At 36.1% G+C, this 17,755-nt stretch overlaps 1 protein-coding gene across 7 annotated transcripts in view; it reads left to right on the plus strand.

Moving 5' to 3' along the window:
- The window catches only part of Qki (QKI, KH domain containing RNA binding), a 129,642-nt gene that overhangs the window by 2,807 nt on the left and 109,080 nt on the right, over positions 1 to 17,755 (plus strand). The gene's annotated exons all lie outside the window — the stretch shown is intronic.

The raw sequence follows: 17,755 nt of genomic DNA on the forward strand, positions 1-17,755 counted from the left end.
AGTCCTTGAGTTGTTGACTGTTGATTCCGCTTGCTGAGCTGTGTCAGTCTTTCCCAGTATCTTCAGCAGGTGTTTTTTAAGTTGGAAAATAAATTTTAGGCTAGGTAAATTCTGAAGTAAAAGCTATAACTTGAGTTAATACTTCTTAAGACTTAAAGGATCATTTATTTAGAGGTTAGCTCAGGATTACAAATGAAACGTGGGTCTTAAAGTGCTTTCTCTTCAGATTTTAACTAAATCTCCATACTATCCCTAGGAAAGAACAGTTACACATAAATTATTTTAAAGACTTTGTCATGAAAATGAAACTCTTAAAGTAGTTGAATGCAAAGCATGTTTTTTAAAATAAACATTTTGTAATTTAGTGTTGAAATGAACAATATATAACTCAGAAAAATACCAAGCAGAGGAAAAGAGAATACTTAAAAGTGATACTTAAACATCACGATTCAAGTTTTAATTCATTAGGCAGGCTTATGAGTGAGAGCAGCTGCTTATATGAAAGTGAAGTGTGTGGTCTGATGAAAAGGGGCAGTTTGAGTTTTTATGGGAGCTGTCAGTATAATTCAGGAAAAGTCAACAAATATATGTGTCTGCATTAATGGTTTGAAAATGTTTTTAATCTTCAGACAGCCCTTTTTTAAAATAAAATTTCACACTCTTAAAATGTGAAAATATTTTTAATTTAATATTTATTTTAAATTTGCAAGGTATTTTCCTTCATGTTTCTCTTTGAGGATGTGTTCATTGTTGCACGTGTTATGCCTTTTCTTGAAATTTAGTTTCTTTTTGGGAAAATTTGTTTGTTCATAAATGCTATGGCTTAAAGCCTTGCATGCCTTAGATATTGAGAGGACTTAGGTTATGTACTTTGTTAAATTTTTAATTTTTCTTTTGTCTAAAAAACAAATTATTGTTGACTAGTTATTATTTGTGACAAAGAGATTTTTACTTAAGGTGGGGTAATTAATCTGTTATTTGGGAACTGAAGCACTGCTTTGTAATCCAAAAAGAAGAGTTGTAAGAAGCTGGTCTTTGCCATCGTTCTCTCCAGTATGCTTGTCAGGAGAGATGACGGCTCTGTGGATACACTGGAAAGGACCATTTGCATCACTCACTAGGTCACTTACTCACACTGCACTTTGGAACCTTAACTGCCCTAGAGGAGAGTGGTGTGGTTCTTTAAGCCTTACCTGGTTTACATGTTTCATAATGAAGGTTGTACTGTTAAACATACAACAAACACAGTTGAGTTTATACTAGAAACCATAAACTTTGATAATCACATTTCCCAGAGTATATGGATGGTATCATTGATTTTTCTGAAATGAATATAAGAATATCAACTTAAAATTTTTGGTTTCAGTGAGAGCAAATGTGTGCGATGATAAGGAACTTCAAAGCTGTGTCCCAGATCTGCATTTGACCTTTTAGGTGGTTTTTGAACATTATATATCCCTGTTAATTGTGGTCCTGTCACTGTCCTGGAGCCAGTTTCCTTAGTTTCCCATCAGATCAAATGGTTTTTACTATCCTAAGGGAAAAATAAGTATAACTGTTGTTCAGACTCTTAACTGAAAGAGGGTTAAGAAGCCCCCCTTTTCAGCTAGTTAGTATATTTAGGTATTAAGAGAATGGTAATTAGACCGTTTTATTATATGGGCAACTTTTTATAAACATAGTGGAACTGTACTTTGATTTGAGAAATTCAGTGTAGTGAATGCAGTTTGTTTGATGATGCATTTGTAAGCAAAAATGACCCCTTTCTGTCTGAAATGGAATGTGCTGTGACGTTACTGGGTTTTGTTTGTCGATAACTCAGGAGATAACGCACCGAGGAACTTTCTGCTCTTAGTATTGTCGTCTGTTGTGGGAATAGCTAAGAACCTGTTTTAAGGCTGAGGGAGGGTGATGGGGAAGTGGATCTATGTTAGGGGGTCATGATTAGAACTGTGTGCCAGTTTCTTTACATGGCTGACTTGACTATCTCCTCTCCGTTCTTTATTTGACATTACGCAGTGCAATAGGGATTATAAGTACAGGATTTTCACCCTCTGCACTGATCTCTTTAGGAAATTATATACCTTTATAAAAATACACATTTTTTTTTTTTTAAATTTTGGGAGACTCACGTTGCTTATTTGGTGTCCAAGTAAGATTACTTACATTATTTTCACTAAATATATGCAAAATAAGCATAAGCACTAAACTGATAAGTCAGTATAGTTTGTCATGTTGATACAGTTGTGTTAGGAAAAAAGTCTATGAACACCATTTTCTGACTGCTGCTACTTTTTAATGTAGTTATCACCATTGGAACTTAGATCTGATTTGTTTCTGTATGCCTTAGTAGAAGTGATTCACTGCTTGGTCCAATTCAGAGCTTGGTAACAGACACTCTGATGTTTTAATTTAAAAGTATGTCAACAACTGTTGATTTCTAGTTTCTCTTAAAATGCTTTTAAATAAAAATGTAGAGGTGGAATTAAACACTAATACTTTAAACATGTAAAGAAATAGTGACAGCTTTGGACAGTTAGAACAAAGGTTCATGCTTTTTTTCCCTTTAAAAATCCCCTCCACCCCTTGTAATATCACTATTTGTAGGTGTTTAATGTTGATTTCACTTTATTACCATCAGTGAAAGTAGGAATGAGAAGCATAAAATTCCTTTGCTCAAGTAGGGTAAGTTTCTAGCCATTTCTTATCCCAAAACATCAGTCTATAAATAGAAAAATCTTGAATCAGTGCTTAGTGTTTGAAAGTTTTGGCATTTTTGGAATTACGTAGGTAATTTTTCTTTTTTTTTTAGCCATTTGCTCCTAAAATCAATATATAGGTTTTGCATCATTACTTCCATTTTAAAAATAGAATTTGTCAAGTTCAGATTGTTTTGGATCCTCTTTAAAGGGAGTAGAGTGCCACAAAACCATGAAAAGACAGTTAAGTCCACAATCTGGTCCTATGCTGTCTGTGGTCATGATATAAGGAAAAGACATACTTGAGAGTGCTTGTGCAAGTCTGTGTGTGTCCATAAAGGAAGGAGACTGCAAGTGAGTGCTAGTGAGCTTAGTGAAGCTAGTGAACTTCCTGGAAGGCGGGAAGCGGGTTTTGGAGGTAGTGAATTTGTTGGGCTCAGTGTTGAACCAGGGAGTCAGTTTTTAAGCTTTGTTCTGGCTTTAGTATAAAATCAAGTCATTGTAGAGTCAGTGGCACGATCACCTTAGTCAGTGGTAAGTTATTGTTGAGCTAATTTTATGATTTGAAATGCATAGAGTAAAATCAAGTAAAAACATTTGTTACAGTCTTCAGATTATACCAAGGGAAAAAATAATAGGGATGTTTGGGGGCTGGAGAGATGGCTCAGCAGCTAAGAACTGGCACTGCTCTTATATTCCCAGCACTTACAGGATGGCTCACAACCATCTGTTACCCCAGGTCCAAGGGGATCTGTGCCCTCTTCTAGCCTCTTTGAGCGCCAGGCACTCACATACACAGTGCATAGTCATATGTGCAGGCAAAATGCCCATACACATAAAATAAGTAAAAATGTAAAAAAAAGGTGGATTTTTAAAATTTGAAATGTTTTATAAACTTCCATATCATATTGTTTACCCAGTTTCAAAATTGTCTCTTAAATAGTGTGGAAGGGAGTATAGGATTAACGGGTAGAAAGACATTTCTGGGATGTGTTTTAGTGGAGGGAAAAATCAGTATTGTATCAGGTGCTCATACTACTTCAGAACTGTTAGTACCTGAAATCAGAAGGCTGTATAGATGGAGCTGTCTTGAGAGGGTGGGGACTTGTCCTTGTCATAAGCCAGGCTGTAGCAGAGATGGGGCTGGGCTCTGGTTTGTTTTAGGATGTGCCCCTCCTGGAGGGGGACTGAGAAGACAAGAGTTGCAGCAGATCTCCATACACTGAAAAACTGTTAGTGCTTCCAGGTGTGGACAGAAAGAAAATGGGAGTTGTTCTGCCCTGTGTTGGACTTTAACAAATGCTGGTCAATTTTTGGAACTAGAGTATATATTCTTTCTAAAATAGCTGAAAAATAAGACTGTTTTGACAATTGGGATCCTGAAAGTTAGAAACTAAAGGTGTGTTTGGAGGATTTAAATATACTCAACATTTCTGTAACCAAAGGATATATCTTCAATTTTTAAAATATTATTATACAAATGAATTCAGTTTTCATTTACCACTGTTGCTATTTTTATTACTGTTATTTTTGGTAACTATTCAAAGGAAGCAATATTTTTGATTAAAAGATATAATATAGAGGCTTAATATTGCTAAGTGATTAAAGATAGGAACATAAGTTTGCTTCAGTTTCAGATATGGATGGGGCAGTAGCCTGTTTTTGGAGACAGGGTTTCTCTAGCTTTGGAGGCTGCCCTGGAACTCGCTTTGCAGACCAGGCTGGCCTCGAACTCACAGAGATCCACCTGCCTCTGCCACAGGCGTGCGCCACCACCGCCCGGCTTTTTTTTTGTTTTTGTTTTTGTTTTTAAATTGGGAAGGTAACTGGAGAATGTTTCAACTTTCCTAATGCTGGGACCCTTTATTTATTTATTTATTTATTTATTCATTCATTCATTCATTCATTCATTTATTTATTTATTTATTTATTTATTTGCTGGGACCCTTTAATACAGTTCCTCATGCTGTGGTGACACCTTCCCCCAGCTATAAAATTACTTTTGTTGCTACTTAATAACTGCGGTTTTGCTACTATTACGAATCATAATGTAAAATTTGATATGCAGGATATCTGCTACTGGTCTTTTGTGGAAGAGTTGTTTGACCCCAAAGGGGTCATGACAGTCTGAGAACCACTTCTCTAAGGGAAAATGATTGTGAGCTGAGAAGTAGGTGTGCTGCATTCAGTTCTACATCTTCTTGCCATATCAATGTATGGAGGATGAGTGACTTCACTTTTAATTATATATTAAAAAAAAGACGGAATAGAAAGTTCAGTTCTTTGTTAGCTGTGTTACAGTAATTTTATTACTTCGAGTTGTATGCTAAGAATTGAACCTAGAGCCTCTCATACACGTTAGGCAAATGCTGTATCATTTGTTTTATTCTTATAAATGGAATTAACTCCCTTTCCAAACAAAATCCAAATATTCTGAGGTAGAAGGATGTAATATGCAGAAGACTGCTTATACAAGATGTTTCTGTCGGCATTTTAGGTTCCTTTTAGTAGGACTCATTGGGTAGAGAAACATGGAAGGTGGAGGAGGGTGTTTTGTCCACGGTCGTGCACGGCTACCAGCTTTATGTACTGGATATTCTCCTAACTAGAAGTTTAGTGGTCACTTAGAGCTGAACTTCCTGAGTAGTGAGTGGCACCTGGCCTTGGTAGTCTTGAATGAAGTGGATGGGAAGGGAGAGGGTAAGTGCAGGAAAAAGGAAAGGGTGCCAGTGTCACAAAGGTGGTCAAAAGGTGTCACTGTATCTGTACTCAGTGGCTCATGCCTGAGTTGAAGGGGAGCCTCATGTACATAGCAAGTTCTAGGCCAGCCAGAGCTTGACAAGACCATGAACGAAGGATGATGATGACTGATCTTAGCAGGCTGCAAGACTTTCTTACGAGATGTGTATTGATTAGTCGGAAAGGCAAATACTTGGAGAGTATTGATGTGAACATTTAGTGAAAACCAGAGAGAAGGCAGAATTAGGAATGGATTATGGTGGTTCTAAATACTGGACTTGATAGTTCAGATATTTCAGAGATCTTTAGGGGTGTGCTGAAGTGTTAGACTTTTTGGATGTGTCATAGTGAACTTGTGTGTAAGCTAAGAAAAACAAGGCATATAGGAGCATATGTAGAAACTTGGTTGCAAGGTGAAAAGTTAGGCATTTGTATATGGTTGACTGATTCCAATCCCTTTCTCCACAGTGCTGGGGAACCCAGAGCCTCATAGTACATAAGCCCCTTTCTGCAAACTACAGAGATAGTTTTCTCTTTAGACCAATGCTTTGTATTTTATCTTGACAGAATAGAATAAATGTGTGTGTGTGTGTGTGTGTGTGTGTGTGTGTGTGTAGCAACCCAGTTTTCATTACTTAAGAGAGAATTGAACTTTTTCTAGGAAAAAATGAAGAAACTCATGCTTTTGTTGCCTCTTTGGAATGAATTGGCTTGGTGAGATGTTTGTGAAAGTGATGTCATTCATGTGTTAAGTATATGTTACAAAGTATAGTGAAGATTTTCTGAGAACCTTACTATAGCTGATAATGTTTTACTTAACTATATTTTCAGTATTGATTAAAATACAGTAGAGATACATTGGTATCCCATTCTTAAATTTTATATTTTTCAAAATTAATATTTTCTGTTAGTAACACCACATTAACAAAATAGATTAATGTGTAAACAGTCAATACTCAGATTTCTGTAGTTCTTTATACCTACAATGTCCAAACCAAATAGTTGAATCTTGTTATAATTTTAAATCCTTTAAAATTTGGAAACATCTTTGAAAAATGCCTCACTTTACCTTTTGAGTTGGGGAATTGTTCCTTTATGCTTTGTATCTTTAGTATGTTGGAATTAATTTGGTATTTGTTTTGTGTGCTTAAGACAGGGTCTTTGCTTTGTATATCAGACTAACCTTGAACTCATGTAGTGCTGAATTTTTGTATTGCCTCAGATTTATGATGATACTCCTGCCTGAGGCAAAGATTAGTTGAGTGCCATGGCATTTGGTTTAGGGAGTTAGATTTAAAGGATAAAGCAGGTTGAAGTATAGCATCTTTGGAATATATCAGAGGTGTTGCTGTGTTCTTTAATTAAATTGTGTCACATAAGTAGAGACAGTCAGTTTTACTATTAGTGAAACTCAGATTCTTATCTGTATTAGAGTGCAGTATAAGAGTCGGGGTGATTCTTCTGTAAAACTTGTGTTTTTTTTTATTTTTGAGAAAAAATACATTGTATTTCAGATGTAATGTGATTATGGTTATATCCAGTTGCATTCATTCCCCCACAAATGATATAATGTCAGTCTTCTTCACAGATGCAAAGATTTCATCATGCATATCCACCACATTTTACATTTTCTTTACCCATCCCTCTGTTGATACATGTGCCTTGGTTGGCCCCATAATTTAGGATTTGTCCATAGTGCTGCGGTGTGACACTAATGTGCAGATCTCTCTGCTCTGTGCTGCTTGGAATCCTTTGGTAAACACCTAGGAGAGCTACCACTGGGTCATATAGTAGGTCTAGTTTTAAAAACTAAGGTTATATTTCTGTTTTGATCAGAATGTAATTCAGCTTTAGGAATGTTTTATGAATCATTTATACTGTGGTCTTAAAGGTTGCTAATCTGTCTGAATTCATTTCATTATAACTTTCACCATGATGCTTTTCTCATTTTAATATTCTTTCAACCGATATCTTGGTATTCTTTGAAAGGTTGAACTTTGAACAACAGGATAGGTATTGCTATTTGAAATCAAATCCTATTGGGAAAGTTATATAGATTTCTTACTATTATTTAGTCATAGATTTGCTAGCTGCTCTGGTGACCTTTTAAACTCAGCATTATAAGCACATTGATTTTCATAGATAAGTTGTGGCTGGGGGTAATCAAATTGGCTCCCTTGTCTTTTAGAATGTTTCTTGCTTTTTGGGACACTGTATTCTTCAGCTACCCTGTGTATGCTTTCTGCTCCATATGTAAAACTAGCCATTTCACTAAGATTCTTCTCAGTTCTGAATGGTGTTACAGACTTGTATTTAGGTGGTAATAGTATTTGTTATTGTTGGTGTGAGATCATTTTTGGGTTATTATTTTTATTTTGGATGTAGCTAAGTAATACTCATTTAAATCAGTTTGTGCTTGCATTTTTGATTTAATTTTGTCACGGCCATCTTATCCTTTTTTTTTTTTTTTTTTTTTTTGCCCAAAGTAATTTTTTTAAATTATATTTAATGTGTTTGGGTGTCTTGCCTGCATGTATATCTGTTTACAACATATGTGCCTGATGCCCACAGAGGCAGGAAGAGGGTGTTGGACACCCTAGAACTAGAGTTACACTTTGGAGTCACTGTATGGGTGCTTGGAATTGGGTTTGGGTCCCCTGGTAGAGCAGCCAATACTCTTAACCACTAAGCCATTTCTCTGGCCCCCAAAATAATACTCTTGATAGTGACATAACTGCTTACTTGATTCTTTTTAACCGTAGAAAGGAGATATTCTCAAAATTAAAAAAAAAAATCGGGGCTGGAGAGATGGGTCAGAGGTTAAGAGCACTGACTGCTCTTCCAGAGGTCCTGAGTTCAATCCCCAGCACCCACATGGTGGCTCACAACCATCTGTAATGAGATCTGGTGCCCTCTTCTGTATACATAATAAATAAATAAATCTTAAAAAAAAAATCAGCAAGCTGCTAAATAAATTTAAATTTTCTTATTTTATACATTACAAATTTTATGTGTAACTAGTGATTCATATTTCTGGTTTGTTTTGCCTTACTTTATGTGTAATTTTTTTTCTTTTCTTTTTTTTAATTCTTTACTAAATCTTGCTATTGACCTTTTGATGTCCACATTTGCTGTGTAAGCTCTTTTATTGTATCATTTTTGGTCACTTTTAAGTCAAATCCAGCAGAGATTAGGACAACAAATATCTTTTAAACGAGACGTGATGGGCACGTATATGCGTGCACCTGTGATGTGGAAGTATGATCCATACCATATTTTAAAAGGAAAAAGTTTTCTCTTTAGACCAGTGCTTTGTATCTTATGAAGGATAGAAACAGAATAGAAAATACCAGGAAAACAGTTTTTCGTGCCAGTGGAGTTATTTATACTTTGAAAGTTGAACCAGACCTCCTTGGTAGAAACGAAGCTTGGAAGCTCTGTTTCTCTGTAGTTGGAAAATCTCTACTGCAACCTTTCTGTCGTTAAGAATCTTCAACAGTAAGGAGCTTACGTTCCAGCAGATGGGGATGTCAGTACACACAAGTGCATTTAGTACTAGAATGTGTTGGGAAGTGAGTTGTTAGAAAAGAACCTTTATCTTTTACGTTGTATGGTAAAGTTGCTCAGGAATAGGATGAGTTGCAGTTAATTGTGCTACTGATGTAGATTGTGCCCAAGTTGTATCTTTAAAGATTTAGTCTTTAAGAGACTGTGTGTTGACTATTTAATGTAACTAACAGATTACACTTTTTTTTTTTTCTTTCCTTTTTTTCTTTTTTTATATTATTGAAAGGTTGGGGTGGGATACTAAGTTACATACTAAGCACAGCATTTGGGCATAATCCATACAGTTCTGGATCTTGGATCAAGTGATTGTTTAGTAATACCAGAAAAAACAAAACAAAAAAACCCAAAACAACAAAAAAACCGAGTCATAGCTTACTCTTACGTTTTATATGAGGAGAAAGTTCTTTTCAGGACCATAGTTTATTACGGCAATAAAAAATTATCAGCAGTTAAACCATAATCTTATCTCATTTTATTGTTAGAGTTTATAGCATTATGGATTTCTTGTCAGGTTTTTTTTTTTTTTTTTTTTTAACTTGTTGAAAAATGCTGTTACTGATTGGAAAATGTGTGCCTTTTTAATAGTTGATACATTTAATTACATTTTTCTGCTTTATTGTATTAGTTTTTTCGAGTTGTAAAATACCACTCTTTCTCAGTCATTAGAAATTAAACTCTCAGCATAAGGAAAGAATGTATCTTTTCTTCCTTTGTTTTTATATGGAGACCCAGGGAGGAAGAAACTGACAGGAACCTTGGTACAACTATACCACCTTAAATTTTAGTCGTTGATTTCTTTTTTCTGTAATGCTTATAATATAGAGAATTGAGTGCAGAAGTTTTCAGTTCAGGTTTAGTAAGAGTAGAGCTGTACTTGTTTTCAGAGAGAGTAGAAAGTAGATGAGAATGCTCAGTTTGCCCTGGGTTGTGTTGTGGCACAGACGTTAGTCCCAGCACTGGGGTGGGAGGGTCTCTGAATTCAAGGCCAGCCTGGTCTACATGGTGAGTTCCAGGACAGCCCTAGGACTAAGTAGAGAAACCCTGTCTCAACAACTAAGACAAAGAATGATAAGTTTGATGTGCATATTTTGAATATTGTTTCTTAGTCTGTAAACTTTTGAGGAGCTTGAATTCTTTCATCCAGATTTGTTTTATTCTGATCAAATACTCCTTATGAAAAACCACATAAATTAATAGGCACTGAGTGTTGGTGAAGTCCCTTCTTCTTCTTTTTTTTTTTTTTTTGGAAACAGGGTTTCCCTGTGTAGCTTTGCGCCCTTCCTGGGACTTACTTGGTAGCCCAGGCTGGCCTCAAACTCAGAGATCCACCTGCCTCTTCCTCCCGAGTGCTGGGATTAAAGGCGTGCGCCACCACCGCCTGGTGGTGAAGTCCCTTCTACGCTTTATTAATGGATGTGATAGTATTGAGTTTCCACTGAAATACTATCCCTGTGTGTTGTTTCTTTAAAATAAAACAAAACAAAAAACCACAATGAACATTTCCCCTGTGTGTCTTCTAGCTTGAGTTTTTGTTTGTTTTGTTTTTTTGGACAAGCCATTTTGCTTTTAGGATACCTGAGTATGTAATGTAAATGATCTACAAAGTCCATTACTAAGTCTCAGAAAACCTTCAGTTACTAAATATTGTGACTGGGCCAATGAATACCAAACTCAGAGTTTGCAGTGTGTTTAATGTGAAATCATTGTTTTTGGTGTATTAAATAGAAAGTAATTATTGTGATGTAGTGTTTTGAATTGTGCAGTACCCCATTTCACATGCTAATTTTTAGTGACTTAACATACCAAAACTTTATTAAAGGTATGTGTGGGATATTATGAAGGGCATACTAGAGCTTCAGAATTATTCCATAGTTACTGAGTACTTAAGGTAACTGAAACAGACTAAAGCCTGATGCTTGAGAGATTACTTTAGTCTGGAGTTCACCAGTGGTTTTGAAAAGAGATGGACTTGGTGTTCTCAGAGGACTTACAGAATTTAAGTGGAGAAGCGGTATGGGGACATGCACTAGACCTAGGAACAGTGTTCTTGTAAAGGACATTTTGAGTATAAATAGTTTAAATAGAATAAATAGTTCACTCTGAACTAAACTTTAAATACCTGGAGTTTATACTCTGACTGGAGATAACACAAGAGCTATTTAAAGCTTTTCCTTTTCATGGCTCTTAGTTTTTCCCTTTGATCTCTTCCATAGTTCTGCTTTTAGTCTAGGCTTTCTTTAGTTTCATGAGCATTCAGTTATAGTACAGTGCCTTAATGTGACAGGTTGCCATACCCACCACTGCTGTTTCTCCCTTTCAGATTTTCCTTTTTTTCTTGGTTTTGACTCCTTTTGGGTACCAGGTTATCTTACTTTTGAGGGAATGAAGGAGACAGGGTCTCAGGACTGACCCTGAAGTCACTGTGTAGACTAAAGGACCTGGTAGAGTGGTGGAGACCTACCATGTTAAGGTTTTGGGTTTAATCTGCTCTGCAAGTAAACAATTAAGTTAGCTTTTTTTCCCCCCCACAGAAATACAATTCTGAAGTTTTGGAATTGGAATTTTTTTTTTTTTTGCAGCACAGTCACAGCCTGATTTTTTTCCAGAGCTGAGGACTGAACCCAGGGCCTTAGTGCTCTACCACTGAGCTAAATCCCCAACTCCACAGCTTGATTTTATATGCAAATGTACTTCATTGATGAAAGTATGAAGATATTTTATGATCTAGACTAGTGGTCCTCAGGAGGTTACTTCCTAATGCTGTGACCCTTTGATACAGTTATGTTGTGGTGACCCTCAACCATGAAATTATTTTTATTGTTACTTCAAAACTAATTTTGCTACTGTGATGAATTGTAATGTAAATATCTGATGTATTGGATATCTGATATATTGGATTTCTGATATGTGACCCCTGTGAAAGGGTCGTTGAACCTTCAGGTTGAGCACCTCTGGTCTAGACAGTGCTGGTTTCAGGAATGGTAATTTGGCTCTTCTGCAGAATATATCTAAGTAATATTGTTAGCAAGTAAGAGTTCCGTTAAGCCTGATCACTAAGGAGAATTTTGTTGTAACTGTTAATTTATGTGATATGGCTGCCTACCTTCAGATGTGAAGTCCCAATTATTTTAAATTTTGTTACTTAACATATCTCCCAAGTCTTTTTGTTTTTTTTTTTAAACATTTATTTTTCAAATAAGAACAAAATTAAGCATGCAGTGCACACAGAGTCATACTATCATTAAAACTGACGTTAAACCAAAGACAAGATGCTCTTGTTCATGGTGATAGTCTCTTTTGTAGTTTCCAGCTGGCTGCTATTTAATACTGTTGTATTGATGTTCTGTATTGTCTGTACTTTGTAGGCTAAGGTCAAGTTTCCCTAAATTTTGAGAGACGATTACTTGAGAGAGACTCTTAAAGCTTGCTATGTTGCTTTTTTTTTTTTTCCCCTCTTGACTTAAAAATACAGAAAAGGGAAGTGAGGGCTGAGGGTCTGTTTCAGTGGTAGAACACTGTCTACATTGCTTTACATATTCAAGGCCCTGTGTTCAGCCCAGTACTGGGTTGGATGAGTAAATAGAAAGTGAGGGTGTTGGGTAGAAGAATAATAGTAATTAAGGAAGATCAGAAGTAAGATACGAGTTTGAAAACCCTGGTTTAGTTTTTAGGTTATAGGAAAATAGTATTTTACATGGTGGTAAGGAGGAGTATGATGGTATTTTATTTTTCACATTTTCTTTTCATCTATATGAATTTTAATTTTTCAGGTACAAATTAACTGAATGCCATAGGACATATAATTGTAGCAAGCTGTTTTGTTACATGATAGCTAAAGGTTTTTCCCAAGTTAGTCAACTTTGACTATTGAATTATAAGTTACTTTGTAGCTCTGTAAAGATGGCTTGAAGCCCGAGAAGGGGAAAGAAGAGTAAGAAGGTATTGGAGAGAGTGGTAGTAATACAGAAGAGGGTCTTCACTGTGTCCTCAGGCTTGCTTGCTTTTCTTGTTTTCTCCTCCATTTTTTTTTTTTTCTCTTTAATCTTACTGTAGCTCAGGCTGGCCTTGAACTCCTTCTCGAGGGCTTTGATTACATTCGTGTTTTCATCCTATCTCCTTAGACATTTGTGATTTTGTAAATTGAGTCTCTTTGATTGTCCCCATTAACAATATTTGTATCCTGACTATAAATAACAAATCTAAATGTTAATCAAGAGAAATGCTTTGTTAAAAGTAAAATATGCAGGCTGGAGAGATAGCTCACACTTAAGAGCACTGGCTACTCCTCCAGAGGACCTGGGTTCAATTCCCAGCATCCACATGGCAGCTCACAACTGTCTGTAACTTGTGTTCCAGGGGATCTGACATCCAAACACAGACATAAGAACATCTGTGATACAACTAGTTTTTGAAAATATATTTCATTTAAAAATGCTAGTTGTGGTTAATAATACTAATTTAATGTTTGTAGCTTATACAGTTACCAGAAAGCTAATGTTGACTTTTGTTACAGTTTAATTTTTAAAGTCTTTCCCCTTAAGCATCTTATTGGGTGCTAGGAATATAGAGATGAGTGAGATACAACTGTCTGAAGAAGATTTCACAGAACATGCCCACCTTTAAGGAAATACTTTATTTTCTAGCAGGAACATGACAATTTCTTTGAGGAACATATGTTTTATAATCTGATAATTCCTCTTTCTAAAGCTTAACTTAAGTGTGAGATTGAATTCTTTTCTTTACATTCTAAAATGAAAATACCAAGTATGCTTGTATGAGATTTCGATTTTTAGCTTACTAGCCAAGTTTGTTAACTGCTGTTGCATAGCTAATCTTTAAAAAAAAATTAAACTTCACAAGTAAGATTGTTTTTCTAAATACATTAACTAGTTTAAATGTAACTATTTGAAAAGTATCTTTCCTGACTCCCTCCCCCAAGCATATGTTGAAAAGAAACTGTCGTGCAGGAGAGTTATGTATACATTTATTTGCCTCTGACTATTGGCCATGTGCCCAGATGGTAAAAGTTAAACTCTGAAAGAAGCTGTAAACTTACACATAATGGAATAAAAAGATAAGCACTTAGTTTTCTAGCACCCAAGAATGGTGTCTTTTTATTGGACTTTGGAAATATTCTAGATACTGACTTCATCTTTGTAGTTGTTTACAGATTTCAAGTTTGGGAGCTGGAAGTCTTATATTTCAGTAGTAGAACATCCACCTGTTATTACACTAGTTGTGGTTTTAACCTCTGTCATGACAAAAAGAAAAGTAAGTTAAAAAATTAAAATTGAAACATTGAGAACTGAATGTTTAGTTACATTTTATCAAAAAGCCTTAAAGCATGGTGTTTCCATAGAATTTAGTTTCAGATGTTCTCTGTGTGCTAGGCTACTGCAGTGGGTTGGAGAAGTTAATGTTTGAGTGGATATGGTGGTTTCCTTAGAATGGTCTTGCTGTTAGCAGTGAAAAATGTTTTCCTTACAGTTCTTGTGCAGCAGGCCATGGAGTAAAGCACATTTTTATAATAAAGGTGATGAATTTAATCACAAACTGGCAGCCAAATGGAAACTGCAGGCCTTGATACTGGGAGAAAATTGCCTATAAAGCAACTCTTGAGAGAAGAGGCTTTAAATTTATCCACCCATTTCGACATTGAGGAACATAGGAATCAGAGAATATTTTGTTTGGCCTGCTTAGTTCAGATAAATGACACTTGAGTTTTCTACTTAAAAGCTAGAGACAGTTTACAGTTCCTTCAACTTAGGCCTTAGCAATGCACTTGCTGTTTAGTAACTACCTTTTCAGTACATGATGTTCCTAATGAATTCCTTTTACTACTGTGCCCTGTATTTCATGTTTCTTCTGTGTATGGGAGGAATTGTGCTGCATATATGAGGAACTGCACTTTGAAGAGGCAGAAACTTACAGAATGCCATTGGTCATTACTTTCAATTTTTTTTTGTGTTTTTGAGAATTTTGTACATTGTATTTTGATAATACTCGTTTCCCTCCTCCATCTCTTTCCAGATCATTTAATATCCATTCAGCTTTGTGTCGTAATTTTTAAAAACCTATCACATTCTATAGGTGTCAATACTGCTTGTGTTGTACCTAGTTGTGCTATCAAATTTGAGCAGAATGGTGCAATTTCTATTATGGGAATCTAATCTCATTTTCTTTTATTTACTCTGAGTGATTAATGCTTGTCATTTCTGAGGGGTAACCCAACCCTTGATACAATATGCAGTATTTGCAGTGTTTAACTCTTGAGTCTTGGTACATTGTAGCATGCATTTTGAAATACCTTCCCCAGATATCCATGATATACATAGCCATTTGTAGATGTAACTGTCTTGTTAAATAAGAAACACAGAGACAATTGCAGAGTTAAAAGCCAAGAGGTCAGAGCAATAGCTGAGAGCTGAAAACCTTACCCTTCACTGCTGCTCTGTCTTTCCTCTCCGCAAAAGGCCTACTTCTGTGTCCTGTTTTTATATAGGCTTTCTGTTCTGCCTTCTCATTGGTTGTAAACCCAGCCACATGACCTCCTTGTCACTGCCTGTCTGTACAGACCTCCAGGTCTTCAATGGTTGGTATTGAGATTAAAGGCATGTGTCGCCATGCTGGCTGTATCCTTGAACACACAGAGATCCTACCTAGCTCTGCCTCCCAAGTGCTGGGATTAAAGACTTGCACCACCACCTCCCAGCTTCTGCTCTGGCTTGCTCTGACCCCAAGGCAACTTTATTAATTTACAAATAAAATCACATTTCAGTACAAATAAAATATCACCATATTTCCCCTTTTCTATTTTAATAAAAAGAAAAAAGTTATAACGAATATAAGAAAAACTATATACAAAAGTACAATAACTATATATACCATATATACAAGCAATAAATACCTAAACAATGTCTAGTCCATTTGCATTTGACAAATTTAGAGAAAATAATTCCATTATCTATCTTATTTTGGTAAGTCCAAAATGTACCTAATTCACTTTCTATCCTAACTTATATTACTAACAGAACTGTCTTTATATCTCTCAAATTTATGCACTTATACCTCTAGTGAGTTTCTTTTCTAAAATTCTTAACAAGGAAAACTATAACTATAACTAACTGATCTTCAGCTCCCTCAGAGACCCAAGAAGGAAATAATACTACCTAATAAAAAAATAAAAACACAAAGTGCATGCAAGCAGCTTCCAAAAGAAAAATGTGAGTGAACAGAAACAGCCAGCTGCCTGGACAGTCACCCGAGGTTTCTCCGCAGTGTTGGGGCATCATCTTCAGCCTATAGGCTGAGCGTATCTGACAGACTCATTTGTGAACTAGGATGTACACAAGGTCAACAGTTTGACCTCACATTTGTGAGAGCAGTCCATGTACCAGAAACACCTGAATTCCATTAGTGTCATGTCATGATTTAAATTCTGGAAATTATTGATGTTTTTTGAATTAATTCAGCTGTCCGTTCTTCTTGGCTCTGTGTGTGTGTGTGTGTGTGTGTGTGTGTGTGTGTGTGTGTGTGTCTTTATCTTGGCATCCCATTCTTCTCCACATCCCTCTATGAAATGCCAGTCTACTGTTGAGAGGGGTGACTTAGTTATTCTTCTGAGGTGGCCATTTCATATTCAGGGAGTTATTTGTGAAAGCGAGAACTGAAAACCATCCGAGGATAGCAAATGTTCCAAACGTGAAAGTGCTAATGCACATCTAAAAAGTTGTTTCAATAACATTATTAGGCTGAGTGTAGTGGTACACACACCTTTACTCCCAGCACTCAGGAGGCAGAGGCAAGGTATGGATCTCTGAGTTCCAGGATAGCCTGACTTATGTGTGAGTTCCAGGACAGCCATAAAAATCAAAACCAAAAAAGGAAAAACAAACAAACAAACAAAAAACAAACCACCACCACCACCACCACCACCACCAACAACAACAATAAAACAAATGGGAAGGAGTGATTTGAAATTAAAATATTAAAAGCATAGGATTTTAAAGGGAAATAAAGATTATTTTAAGTTTATTAGACTTTTTTCTTTTGAATATACACCCCTGATCTAATTGATCTTACTTTCTGGGCAATACAGTATAATAAGTATGAAGAGTGTAGTTGTGGTAAATTTTTTTTCAAGTATAGCATTACTTCAGTTTTTAAATCAGACATTGGAACTTAATATCTGATGATTAAATGTAGTTAGAGTTTTCCTGCCTGGCCCAGTCAGGACAAATCTCTCTTACCCGCAAGTCCCTCAGCAGCTCAGACCCAACCAAGTAAGCACACAGAGACTTAATATTGCTTACAAACTGTGTGGCCGTTGCAGGCTTCTTGTTATCTGCTTCTTCTATCTTAAATTAACCCATTTCTATTAATCTATAAGTTGCCACATGGCTCGTGGCTTACCAATACCTTACATCTTTCTTGTCATGGCAGTGGCTGGCAGCATCTCTCTGCCCCAGCCTTCACTTCCCACATTCTCCTCTTCCTTGTCCCGCCTACCCTATCCTTCCTGCCTGGCTACTGGCCAATCAGCACTTTATTTATTTTAACCAATCAGAGCAACATATTTGACATACAGAACATCCCACAGCAATTAAAAAGCAGGGTAGAAGGAAGAAAAGGGCCCTACAGATATCCTGTAGTCAAGAGACAATATACTGATGTTATAGATTAACTATAATGATACGAAAATCAAGAAGTAGTGTTTCTTTTAAAAACTCTAAAATATGAACCAGTAATTG

Source organism: Onychomys torridus, chromosome 19 (assembly GCF_903995425.1).
Source record: "Onychomys torridus chromosome 19, mOncTor1.1, whole genome shotgun sequence".
NCBI classification, from domain to species: Eukaryota; Metazoa; Chordata; class Mammalia; order Rodentia; family Cricetidae; genus Onychomys; species Onychomys torridus.